Source organism: Loxodonta africana, chromosome 18 (assembly GCF_030014295.1).
Source record: "Loxodonta africana isolate mLoxAfr1 chromosome 18, mLoxAfr1.hap2, whole genome shotgun sequence".
Classification (NCBI taxonomy): domain Eukaryota; kingdom Metazoa; phylum Chordata; class Mammalia; order Proboscidea; family Elephantidae; genus Loxodonta; species Loxodonta africana.
In genome coordinates, this window is record NC_087359.1 from 36,489,745 (window position 1) to 36,504,045 (window position 14,301).

Genomic DNA, 14,301 nt, shown 5'->3' on the forward strand with positions numbered 1-14,301 from the left:
AAAATCTCTATATAGTACTCAGGGAGTGAACACAGGACATACTATAAAGTGAAAAAAGAAGTTCGTATAATATAATACTTTTTGTAGGGGCAGAGGACTTACTGTATTTTTTGCCAATAATGCACATTATTCGTTTTTTCCCAGCTGCATAACCCCCCACGTGTTATTTTCCTAAGCACGCTATGCCATTTTTTTTTTCACATGTTACTGACTTTAATTAACACTAAGAAGACAAAATTAAACTGTGAAATGAACAGACCTAACATAACCTAACGGTTTCACTTAAGACGGTCTGATAAGGTTTTTGCATTATAATTATCAACTTAAGTTAATAGAAACACATGCACAGTTTCGTTTGCTTATTTTCTGATTACTGGGGGACTACCAGACTCCATCCATGACTTCTTGACTGTGGCTTATACCTTTATTATACAATTATGATCCAAAGTAACATTTTCAGGCTGTTTTTATTCATATAAGCAGGAGATTAAAGAAAATGAACAGAACGGTATGATTTACCTATAATATGGAGGGTGGGTTAATGAGGCCGAAATTTACTTCTGGAAATGTCACAAGACATGCACAGTATATGCATAGATATACTATACCAGGAACTGTTTTACAAATTTCATTATTTCTGTGCATTATATGTGTTAGCGCATTATTTGCAGAAAAATTCTGTAATACATATGTGTGTGTATGTGCATATATATATGTATATATTTTTTCCCAAAAAGAAACAATGGAAATATCAGTCAAAAACTAATAAAAGTGTTTATAGGGGAGGGAGGAAACATAGAGATAAAGAAGAGAGAACTCTGAAGTGTCCTGTTTTATAGTTTTACTTTAATAGCCATGTAAATTGTTTACATAATTAAAACAAATTAAGTAAAAAAAGAAAAAAATCAAAACAGTCCCTAAAAACTGAAAACAACATAAAACACATAAACTCAGCCATATCAAGCTGGAGCTATAATCACCCAGAGAAAAATTTCTGACTTGTTTCCTTTGGAAAACTTAAAACATATATAGAAGTAAACAAAATAGTATAATAAATCCATCACTCAGCTTCAGTATTATCAACTTATGGCCAGTCTTGGGTCATCAATACCATTGCCCCCTTACTCCTCTCATTTTATCTTATTTTGGAAAAAAAAAAAAAGCTCCAGACATCATGTTATTTAATCTGTAAGTATTTTATTATGAATTTATAAAAGGTAGACTTTTAACATAGTACATTAAGTGTCACTCATATGAAAAAATACCTTAATATCATCAAATAACCCATTTATCCATGTTCAGATTTCCACTGTTATAGTGACTTTAAAAACACAATATAAAAGAAAAAAAGATACAGATTTAAAAATCAAAGAAACAGACTTCTGCTTCTGATCATGACAAATATCGGACTTTCTCTCTTGCTGTAAAGAACTAGAAAACCGGGCAAAATATATAAAACAATGAGTTTGAGATGTTGGATTATATGTAGCACAGGACTGAACCCTAAGAAAAGTGAAATAAGTGAAGTGAGCCCTATCATTACCCAGGCTTTTTGCCTGGAGGCATCTTCCAGATAATGGGCACAAGGAGAGGATACCCAAGCAAAGCACAAATAATCTTCTGAGAAAGAGATTGGCGTTCTGAGAGACTTAGATGACTGGAATCCGTGACCGGCGAGGGGGAGCTAATCAAAAAACGGGCTACAGAAATCTGCGTACATTTGGCTGAATGCTGAATTATTTTATACATGCTCAGGGTGAGACTCTACAAAACTGGGCAAAGAGCATCTCATTAGTAAAGAACAATTACCAGGAAGCTGTGAGCTGAAGAACTGCAAGAGCTCAAAGAGGCTGGGAAAAGTCTGAATCATCCAAAGTAGAGAAAGCTCATTGAACATCTGGAACATTTGGTAGAGACTCCAGAAACGTCACACCTTGTTAAAACCAAAAAAGCCAAACCCGTTGCTGTCAAGTCAATTCCAACTCATAGCGACCGTACAGGACAGATTAGAACTGCCCCATAGAGTATCCAGGGAGCGCCTGGTGGATTCAAACTGCTGACCTTTTGTTAGCAGCCGTAGCTCTTAACCACTATGCCACCAGGATTTCCCATACCTTGTTAGCAGGGCCAAACTAGACTTGCCCTGATAAACATTAAAAACAAACCTCAAAAGGACCAAATTGAGCCATAGTTAACTTCCTGCCAAAGCAAACCTCAACACTCTTTAAAGGAAGACAACAAAATCATTACAAGACATGCAAAAGAAGCAGGAAAATGTGGTATAGAACCAGAAGAAAGACAAGACCAATAAAGAGTTTTAAAATAGCAATTATGAATATACTCAAGAATTTAAAAGAAAACCTAAACATAATGAGATTAAGAGCAAAATGAGGAGGGAAAAATACACTATTGCAAATACTAATCACAAGAAATTTGGAGTAGGTACTAATAACAGATGAAATAAATTTCAGAAAAAAGAATAGATGAGAAAAAGATATTTCATAGTACCCTTCTCAAAGTTATTGTTAAAACAAGTAGGCAAAAGAAATGGTAAAGCTATAGAAGACTTGAACAGCTCTATCAGTGAACTTGGTCTATTTGGCATTTATGGAATGCTACACTGGAAAGCACCAAAATAAATATTCTTTTCAAGTGCACTTGGAATATTCACTAAGATGTATCAAATAATGGGCCATAAAATAAGTCTCAATAAATTCAGAAGGACTGAAATCATACTGAATACCTTCTGTGGCCTCAACAGAATTAAAATAGAAATTAATAACAAATATCTGGAAATTTTAAAAATTAAATAAGATACTTACAAATAACCCATGGATCAAAGCATAAATTACATGGAGAATTAGAAAATATATTTTACTAAGTGATAATGAAAACTCAACATTCAAAATTTGTGGAATGCACTGTCAAAACTCAGCCACAAAAAGACAAACAACCCAATCAAGACGTGGGCAAAGGATATGAACACGCCCTTCCCTAAAGAAGATATTCAGGCAGCTAACAGATACATGAGAAAATGCTCTCGATCATTAGCCATTAGAGAAATGCAAATTAAACCTACGATGAGATTCCATCTTACTCCAACAAGGCTGGCATTAATCCAAAAAACACAAAATAATAAATATTGGAGAGGCTGCGGAGAGGTTGGAACTCTTATACACTGCTGGTGGGAATGTAAAATGGTACAACCACTTTGGAAATCTATCTGGCATTATCTTAAAAAGTTAGAAATAGAACTACCACACAACCCAGAAATCCCACTCCTCGGAATATACCCTAGAGAAATAAGAGTCTTCACACAAACAGATATATGCACACCCATGTTTATTGCAGCTCTGTTTACAATAGCAAAAAGCTGGAGGCAACCAAGGTGTCCCTCAACGGATGAATGGATAAATAAATTGTGGTATATTCACACAATGGAATACTACGCATCGATAAAGAACAGTGACGAATCTGGGAAACATTTCATAACATGGAGGAACCTGGAAGGCATTATGCTGAGCAAAATCAGTCAGAGGCAAAAGGACAAATATTGTATAAGACCACTATTATAAGATCTTGAGAAATAGTATAAACTGAGAAGAACACATACTTTTGTGGTTACGAGGGGGGGAGGGAGGAAGGGTGGGAGAGGGTTTTTTACTGATTAGTTAGTAGATAAGAACTGCTTTAGGTGAAGGGAAGGACAATACTCAATACATGGAAGGTCAGCTCAACTGGACTGGACCAAAAGCAAAGAAGTTTCCGGGATAAACTGAATGCTTCAAAGGTCAGCGGAGCAAGGGCGGGGGTTTGGGGACCATGGTTTAAGGGGACTTCTAAGTCAATTGGCAAAATAATTCTATTATGAAAACATTCTGCATCCCACTTTGAAATGTGGCATCTGGGGTCTTAAATGCTAACAAGCCGCCATCTAAGATGCATCAATTGGTCTCAACCCACCTGGATCAAAGGAGAATGAAGAACACCAAGGTCAGACGATAACTAAGAGCCCAAGAGACAGAAAGGGCCACATGAACCAGAGACCTACATCATCCTGAGACCAGAAGAACTAGTTGGTGCCCGGCCACAACCGATGACTGCCCTGACAGGGAGCACAACAGAGAACCCCTGAGGGAGCAGGAGATCAGTGGGATACAGACCCCAAATTCTCACAAAAAGACCATACTTAATGGTCTGACTGAGACTAGAGGAATCCCGGCGGTCATGGTCCCCAAACCTTCTGTTGGCCCAGGACAGGAACCATTCCCGAAGACAACTCATCAGACATGAAAGGGACTGGACAGTGGGTAGAAGAGAGATGCTGATGAAGAGTGAGCTATTTGTATCAGGTGGACACTTGAGACTGTGTTGGCATCTCCTGTCTGGAGGGGGGATGGGAGGATAGAGTTGGAAGCTGGCAAAATTGTCACTAAAGGAGAGACTGGAAGGGCTGACTCATTAGGGGGAGAGCAAGTGGGAGTATGGAGTAAGGTGTATATAAACTTATATGTGACAGTTTAACTTGATTTGTAAACATTCAGTTGAAGCTCAATAAAAGTTAATAAAAAAAATTTGTGGAATGCAGCTAAGGCAGTACTTAGAGCAAAATATATAGCTTTAAATGCTTATATTAAAAAGAAAGTTTTAAAATCAAGGATCTCAGCTTCCAGCTGTAAAAAGCTAGAAAAATAGTGGCCATCTAAGATACATTAATTGGTCCCAGCCTACCTGGAGCAAAGGAAAATGAAGAACACCAAAGATACAAGGAAAATATTAGCCCAAGAGACAGAAAGGGCCACATAAACTAGAGACTCCATCAGTCTGAGACCGGAAGAACTAGATGGTGCTGGCTACCACCAATGACGGCCCTGACAGGGAACACAAGAGAGAGTCTGTGATGGAGCAGGAGAAAAGTGGGGTGCAGAACTCGAGTTCTAGTAAAAAGACCAGACTTAATGGTCTGACTAAGACCGGAGGGACCTCAGAAAACCTGACCTCCGGACTCTTCTTTAGTCAGAGCTGAAACCATTCACCAAGGCACCTCTTCAGACAAAAATTAGACTGGACTATAAGATATAAAATGATACTGGTGGGCAGCTCCTGTCCGGAGGTGAGATGAGAAGGCAAAAAGGGACAGGAGCTGGTTGAATGGACACGGGAAATCCGGGGTGGAAAGGAGTGTGCTGTCACATTATAGGGATTGCGACTAGGGTCACACAACAATGTGTATATGAATTTTTGTATGAGAAACTGACTTGCACTGTAAACTTTTATTTATAGCACAATAAAAAAGGGAAAAAATCTAACTATTACCAAATGAGAACATTTGTATTTAAATTGGGAATATTTGTTACCTAATCAGAGAGATTAAAATAAAATAATTTTTTTTATTTATTTTAATCGGAGAGAACTTCCCTAAGCACCCTATTTGGAAATAGCACTGCTCTCCACCACCATCCAGTTATTCTTTATCCTTAAACACCCAATGAATTTCCTTTATATCAATAGAAATAATAAGTTTGTTTTGCTTAAAAAAAAAAAAAAAAGCTAGAAAAATAAAAGTAAGTTATATCCAAAGTAAGTACAAGGAAGAAATAGTAAAGACAATAGCAGAAATCAATGAAATAGAAAATAGTGAAACCAAAAACTGGTTCTTTGAAATAAAATCAGTAAGCTGGGTTCAACCTCTAGTCAAGGAGAAAAAAGGTGACACAAATTGCAGACACCAGGAATAAAAAAAGAAATATCACTACAAATCCTACAGACATTAAAAGGATATTAAGGGAATATTATGAATAATTTTATACTGATAAATTTGACTGCTTAGCTGAAATTGGACACATTCTTTGAAAGACACAAATTACAAAATAAAAAAAAATTTCCAAAACTGACAAGAAGAAATAGAAAACCTGAGTAGCCTAGCCCTTGATCTTTGAACAAATTGGATTGATATTTCAGATCCTTCCCACAGACAAAAACCCTCCAGGCTTAGATAGCTTTACTATTGAATTCTGTCAAACATTTAAAGAAAAAATAATATTAATCTTACAAAAAATTGTTCAAAAAAATATTCATTGTGTGCTGTCACGTCGATTCCAACTCATAGCAACCCTGTAAATGAAAGAGTAGAACTGCCTATAGGATTTCCTAGGCAGATCATCAGGTATTTTTCCCATGGAGCCACTGGTGGAGTCACACTGCCAGCCTTTTTATTTGCAGCCAAGTGCTTAATATTGCACCACCGGGACTCCTCTCAAAAAATAGAGGAGGAGGGGAAACTTCCTAACTCATTTTATGAGGTTATCATTACCTTAATATCAAAACCAGACAAACATTACAAGAAAAGGAAACTACAGACTAATATCGCTCCTGGACATGCAAAAATCTTTAACAAAGTATTATCAAATTGAATCCAGCAATAGAGGAAAAGAATAATAGATCATAACCAAGTTGTGTTTATCCTTGAAGTTAAGGTTGTTTTAACATTCAAAATCTGTCAGTGTAATCCAGCATAATAACAGATGAATGAAGAAATATCATACGATAATTTCAATAGATGCAGAAAAAGCTTTTGACAAAATTAAACACCCATTAATGATAAAATCTCTAAACAAACTAGAAGAAGGGAACTTTTTCAACCTGATAAGTTGCGTATATGAAAAACCTACTACTAACATCATATTTAATGGTAAAAGACTGAACGAACACTTTCTACCTAAGGTCAGAAACGAGGCAAGGATATTGGATCTCACCGCTCCTATTTAACATTGTACTGGAAATCCTAGCTAGTGCAATAAGGCATTCAAATTGAAAAGAGGTAAGTAAAATTGTCTTTATTCACAGATAACGTGATAGGGTTCATAGAAAATCCCAAGAAATCTGTAAACAAGCTACTAGGACTGTTGAATGAATTTAGCAAGATCATAGAAAACATGACCAATATTCAAAAATCAATTTTATTTCTATATACTAGCAATGAACAATTGTAAAATGAAATTTAAAATATAATGCTATGTACAGAAACATGGAATACTTAGGGATACACTTAAAAATATGTGCAAATCATGTATACTGAAAATGATCACTAGAAAAATTAAAGAAGACTTAAATAAATGGAGGGATAGCCGTGTTCATAGATTGAAAGATTCAATGTTGTTAAGATGTCTATTCTACCCAAACTGATCTTTTGATTCAATACAATCCAATCAAAAATCCCAGTAGGATTTTTGTAGAAATTGAAAAGCTGATTCTAAATTAATGTGGAAATTCAGAGGACCTGAAATAAGCAAATCAGTTTTGAAAAAGAAAGAAGTTGGAGGAGTTATACTATCTGATTTCAAGGCTTACTGTAAAGCTGCAGTCATCAGGACATCATAGTCATGGTGTAAGTATAGACATATAAGTCAGTGGATTAGAAAAACGTTTCTAACAACCAGCTTACACATATATAAATCATCTGTTTTTTTTTTTTTTTTTTTTTTTACAAAAGTGTCAAGGTAATCCAACGGAGAAGATTAGTCTTCAGAAAATGTTGCTGGAAGAACTAGAGTTCATTGGCGGGGGAGGGGGAATGAGTCTTGACCCTTACCTCACATTATATGCAAGAATTAACTCAAAATGGATCATAGACCTAAACATCAAAAGCTAAACTATAAATCTTCTAGAAGAAAACATAAGAGGAAAAAAAAAAAGCGCTGGCCATAACAAAAAATTTTTTTGATAAATTGGACTTGATCAAAACTTAAAATTTCTGCTCTTTGATAGACACCATTGAGGAATTAAAAGGCAAACTACACACCGAGAGAAAAGAATCCCATTATCGCTCCAAACTGGAAATAACCAAATGACCAATAGCAGGGAAATAGATATACATATTGCAGTATATTCATACCCAAATACCACACATGATATAATACTACTCAGGAACAAAAAAATGCAATAGTATGGATAAGTCTCAAAAACATGCTGAGTGAAAGAGCCCAATTACAAGAATACATACTGTATGATTCTATTTATCTGAAATTCTTGAAAAGGAAAACTATAGTGTTAGAAAGCAGATCAGTGGAGGCCTTGGGCAAGGGTGGGAAATTGTCTGCAAAGGGTCATGGGGGGATTTTGCAGGGTTATGAAAATGTTCTATGTTTTGATTGGGGTAATGGTTATACCTGTTGCCATCGAGTCGATTCTAACTCATACCGACCCTATAGGACAGAGTTGAACTGGCCCATAGGGTTTTCAGGGCTGTAACCTTTATGGAAGCTAACTGCCACATCTCTGTCCTGCATAGTGACCGGTGGGTTCGAACTGCCAAACTTCTGGTTAGCAGCCAAGCACTTAACCACTGTGCCACCAAGGGTTCCTTGATAGTTATACAGGGGTATACATTTGTTAAAAGCCATTGAATTGTATACTTAAAATGGGTATATTTTAATGTATATAAGTCATCCCACAAATAAAGCTCATTTTAAAAAAATATACAGTGTGTATTGGTTGTCTGTGTCCACCCCAAAACTTAGTAGCATAAAACAGCAGCAGTCAGTTGGGGATTTCCAGTACAGTAGAGTGAGGAGGTCGACAAATCCTCTCACAAAAAGCAGCCGTAAAGCTGGACAGAACTATCTAAAAGAACCATTTCAGAACTCTGGAAATCAACTAAAGATATATAACAAACTAAGAGGTGTTTATTCATGAAAACTACTTTATTTTGGGTAAGAACAGCGTGAGTCTGTGACAGTTTTGCCTGGGGCTGCTCCCATGCCCTCTCAGCTCTTTCTGTATAGTAGTTCACCAGGGTGGGGCAAGCTGTGAAAACCAGCAGCTTTGGTGCTACTGCCAGAGTAGGCTCTCTTGATTTAGAGAATTTTCAGTTAAAGTGATGATAAGGAAGGCCAGTGGCTCTTCTAGCCTGAGGTTAAGGCCCAGCAGAGCCCAGGATTTAACAGGGAGTTCTAGGAGGTGAGACAACAATAGGAGGCTTATAAGCTTATCACATATCCTGGTTTGACCAGAGGCTGTGCCCATGCTCATCAGAAACCAGAGTGAGCTCAAGCCAACCATATATTCCTGGCCAGCAGAGGTTGCATGCATGCACAAAGAGGTACAAAAGAGCTGAGCAAAAAGTAAAATCTAGGGGCAGCCTTGAAAAGAGCCTACACTTTTAATGTCCTCCGCAGCCCTCACACAGATCCATCAACATAAAATAGAAGCTTACTTACTTAACTGAACACTAAGCTATGAAGACTCAGGGTTCACATCTAGGAAGTTGACACTTAGAAAATAAAAATAGGAAAAGGTATCTTATACTAAGGAAGAAACCACTTAGTAGAGACTGTCTCAGGGTGGGGTAAGATGGATGTTGGACTTAGTAGGAAAAGATTTCAAAGCAGCTGTCATAAGTATGTTCAAAGAACTGAAGAAGGAGTCCAGTTTTTTTCAAAATTAAAGTATGATAAACATGGCCAGGGGCCGACTGCAGAACAGACTGTCAATTGCTTATATGCAAGTTTAAGCTGAAGCTGAAGAAAATTAGAACAAGTCCACAAGAGCCAAAATACAACCTTGAGTATATCCCACCTGAATTTAGAGACCCTCTCAAGAATAGACTTGATGCGTTGAACGCTATTGACTGAAGCCTAGACAAGTTGTGGGAAGGCATCAAGGATATCATACGTGAAGAAAGCAAAAGGTCATTAAAAAGACAGGAAAGAAAGAAAAGACTGAAATAGACGTCAAAAGAGACTCTGAAACTTGATCTTGAACGTAGACTAGCTAAAGTGAAAGGAAGAAATGATGAAGTAAAAGAGCTGAACAGAAGATTTCAAAGGGCGGCTCGAGAAGACAAAGTAAAATATTACAATGAAATGTGCAAAGACCTGGAGTTGGAAAAACAGAAGGGAAGAACATGCTCGACATTTCTCAAGCTGAAAGAACTGTAGAAAAATTCAAGCCTCGAGTTGAAATTTTGAAGGATTCTATGGACAAGATTCTGAATGAAGCAGGTAGCATCAAAAGCAGATGGAGAAAAAGACTGGTCAGTGGGGGGGAGAGAGATGCTGATGAAGAGTGAGCTAATTAACTCAGGTGGACACTGGAGAGTGTGTTGGCAACTCTTGACTGGAGGGGGGATGGGAAGATAGAGAGGGAAGATGGCAAAATTGGCACGAAACGAGAGACTGTAAGGGCTGACTCAATAGGGGGAGAGCAAGTAGGAGAAGGGAGTAAGATGTATGTAAACCTACATGTGACAGACTGATTGGAATGGTAAATGTTCACTTGAAGCTTAATAAAAATTTAAAAAAAAAAGAAGATCAGACTGGAAAAAAAAAAAAAAAAGAAGATGGAAGGAATACACAGTCAAACCAAAAAGACAGCTACCTGGCCAATCGACTGGAAGAGATCCGTGTTTATGCCTATTCCCAAGAAAGGTGATCTAATTGAATGTGGAAATTATTGGACCAGACAATATTGTTAATAGCCCATGCAAGCAAAATTTTGCTGAAGATCATTCAAAAGCGGCTGCAGGAGTATATCAACAGGAACTGCCAAAAATTCAGGCTGGATTCAGAAGAGGACGTGGAACCAGGGATATCATTGCTGATGTCAGATGGATCCTGGCTGAAAGCACAGAATACCAGAAGGATGTTTACTTGTGCTTTATTGACTATGCAAAGGCATTTGACTCTGTGGATCACAACAAATGATGGATAACACTGCGAAGAATGGGAATTCCAGAACACTTAATTGTGCTCATGTGGAACCTAAACATAGATCAAGGGGCAGTCATTTGAACTGAACAAGGGAACACTGCGCGGTTTAAAGTCAGGAAAGGTGTGCATCAGTCTTGTATCTTTTCACCACACCTATTCAATCTGTATGCTGAGCAAATAATCTGAGAAGCTGGACTACATGAAGAAGAACGGGGCATCAGGATTGGAGGAACACTCATTAACAACTTGCGTTATGCAGATGACAGAACGCTGCTTGCTGAAAGTGAAGAGGACTTGAATCACATACCGATGAAGATCAAAGACCACAGTCTGAATTATGGATTACATCTCAATATAAAGAAAACAAAAATCCTCACAACTGACCAATAAGCTGCATCATGATAAATGGAGAAAAGGTTGAAGTTGTCAAGGATTTCATTTTACTTGGGTCCACAATCCACACCCATGGAAGTGCCAGTCGAGAAATCAAAAGACTCATTGCATTGGGCAAATCTGCTGCAAAGGACCTCTTTAAAGTGTTGAAAAGCAAAGACGTCACCTTGAAGACTAAGGCGCACCTGACCCAAGCCATGGTAATTTCAATCACATCATATGCACGTGAAAGCTGGACAATGAACAAGGAAGACCGAAGAAGAATTGACGCCTTTGAATTGTGGTGTTGGCGAAGAATAGTGAATATACCATGGACTGCCAAAAGAACAAACAAATCTGTCTTGGAAGAAGTACAACCAGAATGTTCCTTAGAAGCAAGGATGGCAAGACTGCATCTTACATACCTTGGACATGTTGTCAGGAGGGGTCAGTCCCTGGAGAAGGACATCATACTGGTAAAGTACAGGGTCAGTGGAAAAGAAGACCCTCAACGAGATGGATTGACACCATGGCTGGAACAATGGGCTCAAGTGTAACAACAATTGTAAGGATGGTGCAGGACCAGGCGGTATTTCGTTTTGTGGTACAGGGGGTCATATGAGTCAGAACCAACTCAATGGCACTTAACAACAACAATTGCCATTGAGTCGATTTTTTTTAATTGAGCTTTAGGTGAAAGTTTACAGATCAAGTTAATTTCTTATTCAAAAATTTATACACACATTGTTTTGTGATATTAGTTGTGATCTCCACAATGTGACAGCATAGACTGTAATCTTTATGAAAGCAGATCGCCAGGCCTTTTTTCTGTGGAGCCACTGGGTGAGTTTGAACCGCCAACCTTTAGGTTAACAGCCAATAGCAAACTGCTATAGCTCTTAAAAAATTAAAACAAAATCCTCTTGAACTAGCCTCCTCTCCAGAGAACCACTGTTTCGGTTTGAATATACCGTTCTAGACTTTTTTCTGTGCATTTACAGACATACATACACACAGTATATATCCTGCCCACCTCCCATCTGTCAGTTGGTCATACTGTGGTGGCTTGCATTTTGCTATGATACTGGAATCTCTCCAACCAGTACAGGCAACTGACTTTTTTTGGAGGGGGGCGGTGGTGGTGGTTGGTCAGGGAAGGCCTCGCTAAGTTGATGCTTGAACACAGACCTGAAGAAGGTGAGGGAACAAACACGGCAGGTGGGTATCCGGTGGAGAAGCATCTCAGGCCAGTGAAGCTGAGTCACCATGGTGGACAGGTTTCAGCAGAGCTGCTAGACTAAGACAGACTAGAAAGAAAGGCCTGGCAATCTACTCCAAAATATTAACCAATGAAAACCCTATAAATACAGAATATCATCCAAGGCTTCAACTTACTTACTTTGGATGTGTCATCAGGACAGACCAATCGCTGGAGACAGACATCATATTTGGTGAAATGGAGGGCCAGCGAAGGTAATGGAAACCCTCAATGAAATGGATTGATACAATGGCCACGACAATGGGCTCAAGCATACCAATGATCATGAAGATGGCACAGGACAAGGCAGCATTTCCTTCCATTATATATGGGGTCATCGTGAGTCAGGGGCACCTCAAGAGCAACTAACAACAACATATATCCTGTAAAAACATATAACATTTCATGAGTCATTTTCTTTTACCTAACTGACTTTGTACAGTATAGTTCTGTAATTTGATTTTTCATGAAAAAACATGACCTGGTGAAATTAAAAAAAAAAAAAGCAGATGGAAGGAATATAGTCACTGTACCAAAAAGAATCGGTCAACATTCAGCCATTTCAGGAGGTAGCATATGATCAAGAACCAGTGGTATTGAAGGAAGAAGTCCAAGCTGCACTGAAGACATGGCAAAAAACAAGGCCCCAGGAATTGATAGAATACCAATTAAGATGCTTCAGCAAACAGATGCAATGCTGGAAGCGCTCACTCGTCTATGCCAAGAAATTTGGAAGACAGCTACCTGGCCAGCCGACTGGAAGAGAGCCATATTTGTGTCCATTCCAAAGAAAGGCGATCCAACAGAATGCAGAAATTAACGAACAATATCAGTATCGCACACAAGTAAAATTTGGCTGAAGATCATTCAAAAGCAGTTGCAGCTGTACATCTACAGGGAAGTGCCAGAAACTGAAGCCAGATTCAGAAGAGAATGTGGAACCAGGGATATCATTGCTGATGTCAGATGGATCATGGCTAAAAGCAGAAAATACCAGAACGATGTTTACCTGTGTTTTATTGACTATGGAAATGTATTTGATTGTGTGGGTCATAACAAATTATGAATAACAGTGTGAAGAATGGGAATTCCAGAACCCTTAATTGTGCTCATTCAGAACCTATACATAGACCAAGAGGCAATCGTTTGAACAGAGCAAAGGGATACTGCATGGTTTAAAATCAGGAAAGGTGTGCATCAAGGTTGTGTCCTTTCACTGTACTTATTCAATCTGTATGCTGAGCAAGTAGTCAGAAAAGCTGGACTATATGAAGGAGAATGGCATCAGGATTGATGGGGGACTCATTAACAACCTGCAATATGCAGGTGACAACCTTTCTTGCTGAAAGCGATGAGGACTTGAATCACTTACTGATAAAGATCAAAGACTGTAGCCTTCAGTACGGATTACACCTCAACATAAAGAAAACAAAAGTCATGCATGCGAAAGCTGGATAATTCATATGAAGACCCAAGAAGAATTGATGCCTTTGAATTATGGTGTTGGTGAAGAATATCGAATATACCATGGGCTGCCAGAACGAGCAAGCCTGTCTCAGAAGAAATATGAAAGAGTGTGCCTTGAAAGCAAAGACGGTGAGACTTCGTCTCATGGACTTTGGTCATGTTATTTCACAGACTTTGGTCATGTTATTAGAAGGTACCATTTCTTGGAGAAGGACATCATGCTTGGGAAAGTAGAAGGTCATTGAAAAAGAGGAAGACCCTCAACGAGCTGGATTGACATAGTGGCTGCAACAGTGGGCTCAAACATAACAATTGTTTGAGGGTGATGTCGGACCGGGCAATGTTTTGTTCTGTTGTACATAGGGTCGCTATGAGTTAGGACTGACCCTGCAGCATCTAACAACAACATGGTGATGACATGTTAAATAGAGAATATCAATAGGAAAAAAAAGTACCCGCTGGAAATCGTGGAGCTGAAAAGTTCACTAGCAGTCT

General features: G+C 38.3%; 1 protein-coding gene and 1 long non-coding RNA gene across 5 annotated transcripts in view; both read left to right on the forward strand.

The window, feature by feature from the left end:
• Positions 1–14,301, forward strand: part of FBXL20 (F-box and leucine rich repeat protein 20) — a 97,794-nt gene that overhangs the window by 59,387 nt on the left and 24,106 nt on the right. The window lies entirely within an intron of this gene.
• On the forward strand, positions 6,828–10,349 carry LOC111751780 (uncharacterized). The gene is made up of 2 exons (XR_002786860.2): positions 6,828–7,387; positions 7,493–10,349. It is a non-coding gene; the product is annotated as an uncharacterized LOC111751780 (long non-coding RNA).